The sequence below is a fragment of the Neovison vison genome, chromosome 11, assembly GCF_020171115.1.
Source record: "Neovison vison isolate M4711 chromosome 11, ASM_NN_V1, whole genome shotgun sequence".
Taxonomy (NCBI): domain Eukaryota; kingdom Metazoa; phylum Chordata; class Mammalia; order Carnivora; family Mustelidae; genus Neogale; species Neogale vison.
Genome location: NC_058101.1, coordinates 12,360,029 through 12,374,341, shown reverse-complemented (window position 1 = coordinate 12,374,341; position 14,313 = coordinate 12,360,029). Strand labels below are relative to the sequence as shown.

Here is a 14,313-nt window from a genome sequence, read left to right as displayed (position 1 = left end):
ATATGATATTTGTCTTTCCCCCTCCGACTTACTTCTCAGCGTAATATTCTCACAGTCTGTCCATGTTATCACAAATGGTAAGTTAACATTATTTTTTTTACACTGGACTGATATTGCATTGTCTACATATAATACATCTTCTTTATCCATTGATTTGGTAATGGACACTTGGGTTGCTTCCATATGCTGGCTATGGCAAATAATGCTACAGTAAACATAGGGTGCATATATCTTTTTGAATTAGTGTTTTTGTTTTCTTTAAGTAAATGCCCAGTGGTGGAATTACTGGGTCATATGATTTTTTTTTTCTCTAGCTTTATTGTAATAATACAGTATATAATACGTAGCACATTAAAAGTACGTGGAGTTTTTTTATGTGCCCCCCTTTATTTCTCCTCCTCCTTCTCTTATCCTTCTTCTTTCCTTCTCCTCCTCCTCCTTCTCTTCCTTCTTCTCCTTCTCCATCCTCTGAAGAAGTTTCCATGCCCAATATGGGGCTTGAACTCATGACCCTGAGATCAAGAGCTGCGTGCTTTACTGACAGCCAGCCAGGCATCCCTTCCTCTATTTTTCTTCTTTGGGAAATGTCCATTCAGGTCCTTTGCCCATTTTTTAATGGGATTATTTCATTTCTTGGTGTTGCATTGTATAATTTCTTTACATATTTTGGATATTAACCCCTTATTCGATATGTCATTTGTGGATATCGTCTCTCATTCTGTTACTCGCTTATTTGGTTTGCTGATGCTTTTCTACCCTGTGCAAAAACTTATTTTGGTGTAGTCCTTGTAGTTTATTTTTGCTTTTGTTTCCTTTGCTTGAGGAAACATTCGAGAAGAATGTCGCTGCAAACAATGTCAGAGAAATTGCTGCCTTTATTTCCTTTTAGGAGCTTTATGATTTCATGTCACACATTTAGGTCTTCAATCCATTTTGAGCTTATTTTTGTGTATGGTATAAGAATGTGGTTCAGTTTTATTCTTTTACATGTATCTGTACAGTTTTTTTCAGCACCATTAGTTGAAAGGACTGTCTTTTCGTAATCATGTAGTCTTCATTCCTTTTAGATTAATTGACCATATAAGTGTGGGTTTCTATCTGTCTCTCTCTTCTGTTCCACTTATTTTTGTTTCTGTTTTTCTGTCAGTACCATGCTGTTTTGATTAGTATAGTTTGTAGTATATCTTATAATCTTAAAATGTGGGATCGTGATACGTCCAGCTTTTGTATTTCCCTGATGCTAAGTGACACAGAGCATTTTCTCCACCATCTTGACTCTTCCCCACCTCTGCAAAAGCTTCTGATCTTAATAAATCTCCAATAGTTCATTTTCCAACTTGTTTCCCTTGACTCTGGTGATGTTTCTAGGAAGAAGTTGCTGTGGTTGAGGTCAAAGAGATTGCTGCTCATGTTCTCCTCAAGGACTTTGATGGATTCCTTTCTCATATTGAGGTCTTTCATCCATATGGAGTCTATTTTTGTGTGTGGTATAAGGAAATGGTCCAGTTTCATTCTTTTGCATGTGGCTGTCCAATTTTCCCAACACCATTTGTTGAAGAGACTGTCTTTTTTCATTAGACATTCTTTCCTGCTTTGTCAAAGATTTGTTGACCAGAGAGGTGAGGGTCTATTTCTGGGCTCTCTATTCTGTTCCATTGATCTATGTGTCTGTTTTTGTGCCAGTACCATACTGTCTTGATGATGACAGCTTTGTAATAGAGCTTGTAGTCTGGAATTTTCATGCCACCAACTTTGGCTTTCTTTTTCAACATTCCTTTGGATGTTTGGAGACTTTTCTGGTTCCATAAAAATTTTAGGATTATTTTTTCCATTTCTTTGGGAAAAAAAAATTGATGGTATTTTGATAGGGATTGCATTTAACGTGTAGAGTGCTTTAGGTATCATAGACATTTTCACAATATTTGTTCTTACATCCATGAGCATGGGAAGTTTTTCCATTTCTTTATGTCTTCCTCAATTTCTTTCATAAGTTCTTAATAATTTGCAGAGGACAGATGCTTTGCCTCTTTGGTGAGGTTTATTCCTAGGTATCTTATGGTTTTGGGTGCAATTATAAATGAGATTGACTCCTTAATTTCTCTTTCTTCTGTCTTGTTGTTGGTGTATAAAAATCCAACTGATTTCTGTGCATTGATTTTATATCTTGGCACTTGACCGAATTTCTATATGAGTTCTAGCAGTTCTGGAGTGGAGTCGTTAGGGTTTTCCACATAAAGTATCATATCATCTGCAAAGGGGGAAATTTTGAATTCTTCTTTGCCAATTCAGTTCTCTTTATTTTTGTTGTCTGATTTCTGAGGCTAGGACTTCTAGTACTATGTTGAATGGCAGTGGTGATACTTGTCTTCCTGTCATGTTCCTTAGGGGAAAGTTCTCTATTTTCCCTACTGAGAATGATATTCACTGTGGGTTTTTCATAGATGGCTTTGATGATTTGAGTTATGTACCCTGTAGCCCTACTCTTTGAAGAGTTTTGATCATGAAAGGATGCCCCACTTTGTCATATACTTTTCCAGCATCTATTAGAGGATCATATGCTTCTTGTTCTTTCTTTATTAATATATTGTATCATATTGATTGACTTGCAGATGTTGAACCAAGCTTCCAGCCCAGGAATAAATCCCACTTGTCATAGTGAATAATCCTTTTAATGTACTGTTGGATCCTATTGGCTAGTAGTTTGGTGAGAATTTTCACATCTGTGTTCCTCAAGGGTATTGGTCTGTAATTCTCTTTTTTGATGGGATTTTTGTCTGGTTTTGGGATCAAGGTAATTCTTGCCAAATAGAATGAGTTTGCAAGTTTTCTTTCCATTTCTATTTTTTGGGAGAGTTTCAGGAGAATAGGTATTGATTCTTCTTTAAATGTTTAGTAGAACTCTCCAGGGAAGCTCTCTGGCCCTGGGCTCTTGTTTGCTGGGAGATTTTTGATGACTGCTTCAATCTCCTTACAGGATATGGGTCTGTTCAGGTTTTCTATTTCTTCCTGGTTCAGTTGTGGTAGTTTATATGTCTCTAGGAATGCACCTGTTTCTTCCAGATTGTCAAATTTCCTGGCATATAGTTAGTTGCTCATAATATGCTCTTATAATGGCTTATATTTCTTTGGCATTGGTTGTAATCTCTTCTTTCAGTCATGATTTTATTTGGGTCTTTTCTCTTTTCCTTTGGATAAGTCTGGCCAGGGGTTTATCAATCTTAGTAATTCTTTCAAAGAACCAGCTCCTAGTTTCATTGATTTGTTCTACTGTTCTTTTGATTTCTATTTCATTGATTTCTGCTCTGATCTTTACTATTTCTTTTCTCTAGCTGGGGTTAGGCTTTTTTTTTTTTTTTTTTTTTTTTTTTTTGCTGTACTTTCTCCAGCTCCTTTAGGTGTATGGTTAAGTTGTGTACTTGAGACCTTCCTTGTTTCTTGAGAAAGGCTTATATCGCTATTTACCTTCCTGTAAGGGATGCTTTTGCTGTGTCCCAAAGATTTGGAACAATTTTGTTTTCATTTTCATTTGTTTCCATGAATTTTTTCAATTCTTCTTTAATTGCCTGGTTGACCCATTCATTCTTTAGTAGGATGCTCTTTAGCCTCCATGTATTTGAGATTTTTCTAGCTTTTCCCTTGTGATTGAGTTCTAGTTTCTGAGCATCATCATCTGAAAATATGCAGGGAATGATCCCAATCTTTCTGTACTGGTTGAGACCTGATTTGTGACCTAGGATGTGATCTGTTCTGGAGAATGTTCCATCTGCACTAAGGAAGAATGTGTATTCTCTTGTGTTGGGATTCAATGTCCTGAATATATCTGTGATGTACATCTGGTCCAGTGTGTCATATAAGGCTTTATTTCTTTGTTCATCTTTTGCTTGGAAGACCTGTCCATTCCAATGAGGGGAGTGTTAAAGTCCATTACTATTATTGTATTATTGTCGATGTGTTTCTTTGATTTTGATATTATTTGGTTTATATAGTTGGCTGCTTCCAGATTAGGGGCATAGATATTTAAAATTGTTAGATCATGTTGGACAGACCCTTTAAGTATGATATAGTGTGCTTCCTCATCTCATATTATAGTCATTGGCTTAGAATCTAATTTATTTGATGTAAGGATTGCCACCCAGCTTTCTTTTGATGTCCATTAGCATGGTAAATTGTTTTCCACCCCCCCCTACTTTAAATCTAGAGGTGTCTTTAGGTCTAAGGTGAGTTTCTTGTAGACAGCATATTGATGGGTTTGTTTTTTTATCCATGCTGATACTCTGTGTCTTTTGTTTGGGAAATTCAATCCATTTACATTCAGAGTAACTATTGAGAGATATGAATTTAGTGCCATTGTTTTGGCTGTAACATGACTGCTACTGTATATTATCTCTGTTCCTTTCTGTTCTGTTACTTTTTAGGTTGTCTCTTTGCTTAAGAACCCCTTTCAATATTTCCTGTAGGGCTGGTTTGGTGTTTGCAAATTCTTTTAGTTTTTGTTTGTCCTGGAAACTTTTTATCTCTCCTTCTATTTTCAATGACAGCCTAGCTGGATATAATATTCTTGGCTGCATATTTTTCTCATTTAGTGCTCTGAATGTATGATGCTAGTCCTTTCTGGCCTGTCAGGTCTCTGTGGATAGGTCTGCTGCCAATCTAATATTTCTACTATTGTATATTATAGACCTCTTTTCCCAAGCTGCTTACAGGATTTTCTCTTTGTCATTGAGTCTTGTTAGTTTTACTATTAGGTGGTGAGGTGTTGACCTATTTTTATTGTTTTGGGGGGTTTCTCTGTGCCTACTGGATTTTGATTCTTGTTCCCTTCCCCAGATACAAATCAAAACTCCAGTGAGATACCATGTCACATCAGTTAGAATGGCTAAAATTAACAAGTGAGGAAATGACAGATGTTTGTGAAGATGAGGAGAAAGGGAAAACTGTAGGTGGGAATGTAAGCTTGTGCAGCCACTCTGGAAAACAGCAAGGAGGTTTCTCAGAAAATTGAAACTAGATCTATCCTATGATCCAGCAATCACACTACTGGGTATTTACCCTAAGGATATAAATGTAGTTATTCAAAAGAGGCATGTGCACCTGAATATTTATGGCAGCATTGCCCATTACAGCCAAACTATGGAGAGAACCTAGATGTCCATAAACAGTTGAATGGATAAAGAAGATGTGGTATACATATACAATGGAATACTATGCCACCATCAGAAGAAACGAAATCTTGCCATTTTCAATGACATGGATGGAACTAGAGAGTATTATGCTAAGCGAAATAAGCCAATCAGAGAAAGGTAATAATCATACAATTTATTTGATATCAGGAATTTGAGAGGCAGGGCTGGTGGTTGTGTGGTAGTGAGGAAAAAAATGCAACAAGATGAGATTGGGGAGGGAGAAAAAACGTGAGACTCTTCATCTCAGGAAACAAATTGCGGGTTGTTGTGGGGTGAAGGGGAGGGATGAGGTCACTGGATTATGGACACTGGGTAGGGTATATGCTATGGTGAGTGCTGTGAATTGTGTAAGTCTGATGATTCATAGATCTGTATTCCTGAATCAAATGATACATTATATTTTAATAAAAAATAAAAATAAAATATTCCTAAATAACTCTCAGTCTTTACAGTGAGTATTCCAAATACTTTCTGGTCTTACCTGAAAATTTGGTTTTCCCTATAATCCTTTAAGTATATTCTACTCATTCTACCACACCTATATTAATCAGGATCCAGGTATAGGTTTGATCTATTTTCTCATCTCTTTTGACCACATTTCCAAACATTTTCTTTTGTATACTTTAAAAAAGTATCCTCAACATTATGTTTTTAATCTGTACTACTAATGACCCATGTTCCCTAATGCCAACTGTCAAACTTTTAAGAACATCTCCATTCACAGAGGCATCTAGTTCCTAGTCTTGTGCTCCACCTAAGTTCTGGTTTTACTCTGGGTAGCTTAATTTTCATGGTAAGGACCCAAAACAAAATCATGTCAATTTATTCAATGGCATTTTTAATTTAAAACCACTGCTTATGGAAAGATTGAATTATGGAGGCAATAAAAGACAACCCCCAGAGATTTTGAGGTAGGGAGGGATGAATAAGTGACATACAGGAGAATTTGGGGGCAGTGAAACTATTTTGTATGACACTGTAAGAGTGGATACATGACATTATATATTTATGAAAACCTACAAAATGTATAACACAAAGAGTTAACTTTAAGCTAAGGAAAGGGGTTGATACTGATGTATAAACATTGATAAATTGATTGTAACAAATATGCCACACTGGTGTGGGATATTTATGTTGGGGAAGCTGTGTGTGGGAGAGGGGCAGGTGAAGGGTGGGAACTCTGTACTTTATGCCCAATTTTGTTGTGAATGGAATTTGGCTCTAAAAATAATCTATCAATTTAAAACAAAAGAAAACACAAACTCTGCATAGGCTGATTCCCTGAGGTTAAGACCCTGATTTTTTTGTTTTTGTTTTTGTTTTTTTTTGCAGTTGTGATTGAGGGAGACAAACCATAAGTGACTCTTAATCTCAAGACCCTGATTTAATAGTTGCTTGCTACATTGCATTCATACCTCAAATTCAGCATGCCAAAATATAAACATATTATTTTCCCTCACGACTGCTCCCCTTTAGTTCTTCACCTTAGTAAATATCAGTATTTACTTCTAAATTGTCAGTAAGAAACAAAGAAAGGCTTATAGAAATAAACAAAAAGCTAAAGATTCATTCTTGAACCTTCTCCTTTAATCTCCACCTCTAGGAAACCACCCAATCTTATTTACTTTCTTTGTATGTACTTTTTAAATCTCTCTACTTCAAATAAAATGTTACTGTAATATTGTAGTTTGTATCTCTATAATCTCTTGCAAGAGCTATTGCATCTGTATCTCAGCTCATTTCCCTGTGTTAAATCTTGCTCCATGCCAAATATTCAATAAACATTATTTATGAAAAAGTAAGTCGTATCATTTAACTTTTTATAAATTATACAGTGATCCTTCGTTGATCTTAAATTTGAAATGAAGTATACCTAATATTGCCCCTTTTTAAAATATAAATTATCTCCAAATTATCTATTCAGTCTAATTTCTCTTCTTTGTTCAAACCAAGCAGTTCATCATTGCTGAACTTCTGCTACATTTTTTGGATCAGCCGTCATATCTCTATATGATATATTCTCAAAACAACATAATTTCTCTACTCTTATCCATTTCTACAACTAGGTTAGGCTAAATAACATACAACTCCAAAATCTCAGTGGCTTAAAACAGTTTATTTCTTTCTCATGCTGTATGTTCATCTATTGAGCTGCAGCTGGTATATATATTCTTTAATCTAGAACTCAGGTTGATATATCAAATATCATCTGGAATAAAGCCATTGACATGACAAAGGAAAGGAAAATTCTGGAGTGTCTGGATCTGGCAATTAAATGTTGGGCCTGGAAGGGATACATTTCATTTTAGCTCGGACTCATTGTGCAGGGATACTCCATGGTTCCACTAAACTCAGGGTCTAGGAATCTCATTCCTATCATATGTGTGTCAATGTCAGTAATGGTTGCCATGATAATGTTTAAGATACCTATGGTAGTGTAATTAACAGTTTAAGAAAATAATGTCCGTTAATTGCAGTAATGTGTTTTCACTTAAGGGATCAAATACTATAAATAATAAACTAGAAATAATTCCAAAAGAAAAAAAAATAACCAAGAAGAAATAAGCAAATTTAACTACCTTAAGCAGGGGCTTTGCAGGTTTGCAGTGCAGTCCCAGAAGAAATTCAAAATTAGGGATATATTAATAATGAAAATTCAAAATCCCAGTAAATTCAAATCAACCACATTTCAGCTTTCCCCATAATCTCACATAATGTGGTAGGTTTTCCTGAATAAAAATAAAGGATGATAGAAGGAAAATAAACTGATATGTTAAATGAAAAATATTTGACAATCTCATTTTCTAAGAAAAATCTTTAAGGAACAAATATTGGGCCTTTGTAAATCATACAAAATTAATCTACTTTTCCCAGCAAGAGTACATAGTAGTGAGATTATAAATAACCAGTCAAACAAGGATTTAGATCTACAACAAAGCCAAAAGCCTGCTGCTTTCCTCTTTGCCATGAGAGTCATCTGCTTGAGAGAAGCCTGACTTCTACTTCATGCTCAGAATCACTAAATGCTCCCAGCAAAGAACGAGAAACAAGCAGTAACTCTTAGCTCATTGTGGTAGTGTTTCTTGCTTTTTTGGAATTACAATTTATCTCATTCTTGTTGCTCCAAAAGACTTTTGATGTCTGTTAAAAAAAAGACTTTTGTAATTTATCCATCTTTTTCTAGTGCTTTTGAGTGTGCTGCCACAACAAATCACATCCAACCAGGAATGGAAATCTTTCAGTAAGTTTTTGAAAATGATTACCTCCCTTGCTATACAAAATCAAAATTCCTGTTCACAAGACTTTGTCCTCTTTGGCAGGAAAATGTTAGCTGTTCTGACATATTTAGTTAACACATAGTACAAAAAGTGTACCCTTTGACTGATGTGGTAACCCATTGAACATTAACAGAATTAAAACTCTGATTCGTGACTCTGAATCAAATAATTTAGAGCTTTGTTTCTGCATTCCGATTATTGTGCAACAAGAAAACTTAACCAGAGGTTTGGTACCCTTTTGAAATATATATTCAATAATGCTAGTATGAGGAAATTGTAACTATATAGTTTCCCACCATCTGGCTTTTTGAATGTTCTTAATATTTTAAGCATGTTAAAGTTTTGATCAGAAAAGATGAGGGATTTTTAACTGACCAGGACAATGTCTCTGTATAAGAGATCACAAACAAATCTCAGTAATTTACAAGTTTTATTCTGAGAATGCTAATGGTGTTGAAAATCCAGTTTCAACTCAGTCCAAATACCATTTTAGTGCCTTATTGGTGTCAGCCATTGCTGTAATCTTATTCTCTTTGTGTGATGCTTCACTTCCCCACTTTTTTATATAATAGTTTTATTAAGATGTAATTTATATGTCATACAATTCTTCCTTTTAAAATACACAATTATGTTCTTTGTAGATCTATAGTTATGCAGCCATCACTACAATTTCATCTTAGGACATTTTTTTCTTTTTTTCCTTAAAGGTTTTATTTATTTACTTATTTGACACAGAGAGAAAGAGAGAAAAAGAAAGAGAGAGAGAGAATGCAAAAGCACAAGCAGGGGGAACAGCAAGCCGAGGGAGAGGGTGAGGGAGACTCCCCAGTGAGCAGAGCAGAGTGCCAGACATGGGGCTCAAACTCAGGACCCTGCGATTGTGACCTGAGGTGAAGCCAGATGCTTAACCAACTGAGTGACCCAGGTGCCTCAATTTTTATAAGATTTTCATTACCCCTACTAAAAAATGCGATACCCATTAGCAGTTATTCTTTATTTCCCCCTCTTCTCAGCTTCTGACAACCACTAATCTATTTTCTGTCCCTATTTGCCTGTTCCAGAATAATCTTACTCCATTTCATATAAATAAATCATACACTCTCTGTCCTTCTGTGTGTGTGTGTGTGTGTGTATGTGTGTGTGTGTGTTTCCTTCTTTGGCTTAGCATAATGTTTTCAAGGTTCATCCATGTTGTAGTATATATCAGTTCTTCATCATCTTTTATTGCTAAATGAGATTTCTTTTTATGAAGATACTTCATTTTCTTTACCCATTCATCAGTTGATGGTCATTTGGATTGTTTTCATTTTGGCTACTATGAATAATGTTGCTATGACCATTCATGTATAGGAAGGAGGAAGTGAGAGTCCTCATGCTTCTAAATCAGCAGGCAAAAAGGAAGATAACTATGCTGTCTGGATGATTGACATCCAGGGAAATTGGATTACTACTCCACAGTGGAGGAAAAGAAGAGTATGCCTGGAATACAGAGTGTGCTATCTTTATGTAAGGATGGAAGTAAGTTGTGAAAAAGAATGGAAGAATGGTATCCATAATTTGCTTTAGAATTTTTCATCATAGACAATGATGTATATGTTTGAATGTTCATTAGCTTTAATTCACATGCCTGAGGAAACTAACATTTGATCCAACTAAATTATGATTATATACCTCACAAGAGTTCATGAAGGCTCTTCAGACACACACACACACACACTCACACACACACACTGGAGGCTGGATTGGTGTGTGGGTGGTTTAGTTGCTTAACTAAAATGACCATTTTATAATGAGCAACTTCTGACTTTGGCTCAGGTCATGATCTCAGGGTCTTGGGATTGAGCTCTGCACGCAGCAGGATGTCTGCTTGAGGTTCTCTTCCTCTCCCTCTATCCCTCTTCCAACTCACACTCACTCTCTCTAAAACAAATAAATCTTTAAAAAGAAAAGCTACCCTGGAGTTACTTTGTATAAGGAAGATTAGAATTATTTCCTTTGTTCAGATTAAGAGTGCTATTTGTGGGTAATGGAAAACATCATTCAGCATTTCTGCCCCTGGATAAACAGATAAATAAATCGTGTCTAGGGAATCCAGAGACATAACACACTTTGGGTGGGATACTCAGGCAGAACTTTGATTCTGTTTTGTGTCTAAGGAGTTAACAGAAGAGTCTGGTGCCAAGGTTCTTGCTAGAAAGCTAGCTGAAGGCTGGCTTTAGCAGCATTTAGTGAGCAAGTAAAGTGATCAAAGAATCCTTCTCAATATGCATTAGAGTGATTAGGTGGACAAAAAGATAAGGTTTTATTGATTTTACGACTCACCTACTTGCTATAAACATATGAAAATGTAGCAGAATTCTGTCTGTGATAATTTTGTTGTAACATATTAACTGATCATGAGATAATGGAGGAAAGAAATGATGGCCTTCATCTGCCTCTATTCACTGGCAGAACAGATACTCAATCAAACATCACAGTTGTAAACCACAAAAGTGTTTAGGGTCAGTTTTTAACAAGTGGGAGAACATTTTTCCCACTGGCTCTTCTATAGTTTCTTCAATTTTTTTGTTCTAGATTTAAGATCAGGAAGTCTTGTTTGAATGTATGGTTACTTAATGTCCCAGACTGTGGCTATGGGAACAGGTATATGTATATTTATAAATACATGTCTATATTTATATTTGTGTATATATGTGTGAATATACATAAATACATGTAACATAATGTATTTGCCTAAACAGATAAGCATATTCACATATGTGTGGGTATGTATGTATGAAGAAAGAGAGAAAGAAAGGAAATTTCCCTTAGATCATTTTATTATTCCTATTTATATACCCAGTGACTGGGACACTGCTTAGAATGTGGTAGAGGTTTATAAAATGTGTGTTTAAAGAAAGATTATTTAAGATATAGCTGATTTTATTCAAGTCATTACTTGAATTCAGTACTGTTTTTCTTGCTTAAAAATACACTTTAGCTTGATATGAGTTGAAAGACAGTTATTTTTACAAAAATGTAAATTTTTTTACATTTTTTACACTAAAAATGTAAATTTTTTCTCCATTACCACATGGTATCATTTTAAGGAAACATTTACTTTTTATATTTACCAAGTAATTTTAACTTATAGATCAATACTGAGTGGGAATTTCTCTTATTATTGAAAACCCATTTCTCCTGGTCAGTGAGACCTACAACTACCATCTACAAGCAAAGTGGAACTGTTTATGTATCATGTGAAAATATCTCTTCTCACAATAAAATGTAATTCAAGGGCAATACTGGGCCATTTTAAAATTTAAATGCAAGGTATTAATATTCTAAATCTTCAGGGTCATAAAAACAAAAACAAAAACAAACCCAACTTCATACAGAGGGTAGTGATTATTTTGTTGTTGTTAAGTTGCCAATAGTAGTAATGCCCAGGGACAAACTTTCTAAGAAGAGTGATTTTGGTTTTAAAATATACTTTAAAGAGAAAGGCAAGAATGTAAGAAATCCAAGACATGCAGACTTCTAAGTCAGCAGATGAGGCAAGCATAAAATAATAATGGGATATTTTCTATTTTTATAGCTTTTTGCAATGTAAAACAAGACAAGTAATAACAATAAAATTTCCTAAAATTTTGGAAGAAGAATTATAATTGAAATTCCCACTGAACTAATTTATAGTATGGGAATGTAGAGATAAGAAGGGTTAAAAGATGGGGCACCTGGTGGCTCAATGGAAAGCCTCTGATTTTGGCTCAAGTCTTGGTCTCAGGGTCCTGGGATCAAGCCCCACATCAAGCCCCTCATTGAGCTCTCTGCTTGGCAAAGTGCCAGCTTCCCCCACCCCCTTGCCTGCCTCTCTGCCTACTTGTCATGTCTCTCTCTCTTTCAAATAAATAAATAAGTACTCTTTAAAAAAATTAAAAAGAAGGGGTAAAAGAAATTGCTGAAATACGAGAGAAACAGTGATCTCTAATGCAATTTTGAATACAACAACAAAAACAAAATAATGAGAAATATAAGTCTGGAAACCTGGTCCTTCAGAGAAAATCTTTCATATTTGACCATTTGGGAGAGAAGAGCAGATGAAACCAATATATATTTATTTTCTAGGTTTGTGTTCATCACATGATAAGACTTAGAACTAACAACACAACCTACACTGGATCCAAACAGAAAGCTTGAGAAAAAGCAAATTAGTCAGAAAGAAAACAGGGTGTATGAAAGCAGAGTAAACAAGAGAGAAATAGTCCCACATTATGGATATTAAGCACACTGCTCAGATTAAGCACTCATGGTTTTACAGATACTCCAAAAAAATTAGTAGCAGAAGTCAGGATTTATGTGTAAATATAGAGAATATTCATTTTTTCCCAATCATTTGTAAGTACTCAATCATCAAAAACAAACCAAAAACGAGTATTTTTTTTTCACTTAAAACTGTTTAACTGCAGAAGCTTGGATCCTTACCTAATACCTTTATAAAGTTTTTATTCAGTCTGATAAATACTTACATTTTACATGTGATGTAAGAATCCTAATTACATGCAAATTTCTTTCAGCTAAAATTTTGCTCTAATATATATCCCATTCTGGAAATATAAAATATAAAAACATAATATCACTCATTATGTAGAAAAACTAATTCTCCAGCCTCTGTACAAAAGTCCTGCTCTCTCTCAGTCCTGATGTGCTGCCAGGAAACATGAAGACGGGGTGGAAAGTTGAGCGCACAGTCTCTCAATGACATTCCCATAAGAAAACCAAAAAGAATAGTTAAATGGAATATTGAGGAGCTCAGCCAACAGCTCCCCACAAAAGCTTAAGGAATCAGCAAAACAGACATCAAACTTAGCTGCCTGTAGTCTGCTGATTAACTCTTTATTTGTGATAACACTGTCACATTCCTGAAAAATCTCTTGTTCATTTGTCTCAGTTTTGCTTGTCTGTCCTACCATGAAAGTTTGGCAGTTCAAAAGAAGCTATGTAGAGAATGGTATCAAGCTCTTCTATGAGACTTTCTCTAGTTACTGGAAGTTGAAGGTATCTCCATATTAAAGGGAATCTTGGTATGATGAAATAGATGATTTGGTGAAGGCACCAAGATAATTATCTCAAGTCCTTGAAGCTGGAGCTGATCCAGAATAACTTTTAGATTGATCCAGTGACTAGAATCTGAGGACCACACAAGTACTTCCCAGTCTTTCCAGAGCCAAAGAAGCACAGATGCAGCATGGAAAGAACACAGAAACCTTTCATAGTCATCATAATCAGCTCTTGCACTAACTAAACCTGGGCTAAAACCAAGTTCACAATCCCACAAATCTCTTTCTTGGTGCTCTCAATCAATTCATAGCAGGTTGAGCTGAACTTTGACGTACATATTTTCTTTATTGGTGAAGATCAAACGCGGGTCAGGGGAGCCTGGGTGGCTCAGTGGGTTAAAGCCTCTGCCTTCAGCTCAGGTCATGATCCCGGGGTCCTGGGATTGAGGCCCACATAGGGCTCCCTGCTCTGCAGAGAGTCTGCTTCTCCCTCTCCCACTCCCCCTGCTTGTGTTCCCTCTCTCACAGTGTCTCTATGTCAAATAAATAAATAAAATCTTTAAAAAAAAAAGTTCAAATGCAGGTCATTTGTTAAAAAAATCAGTAACTCAAGAAAATGAGTTAGTTTTTCTTTTAGAGGATATGAAATAAAAAGGCTTAAACACAATTTGAGAATAATTTCTAAATGATCTTAAGAAAATCCATCACTGGGGTGTCTGGATGCCTCAGTGGGTTAAAGTCTGCCTTCAGCTCTGGTCATGATTCTGGAGTCCTGGAATCAAGCCCCATGTCAGGCTCTCTGCTCAGAGGGGA

At 35.6% G+C, this 14,313-nt stretch overlaps 1 pseudogene; it reads right to left on the bottom strand.

Moving 5' to 3' along the window:
* Window positions 1–7,103: 7,103 nt before the first annotated feature.
* LOC122890168 lies at window positions 7,104–13,723 on the bottom strand (annotated as a pseudogene).
* Window positions 13,724–14,313: the final 590 nt, after the last annotated feature.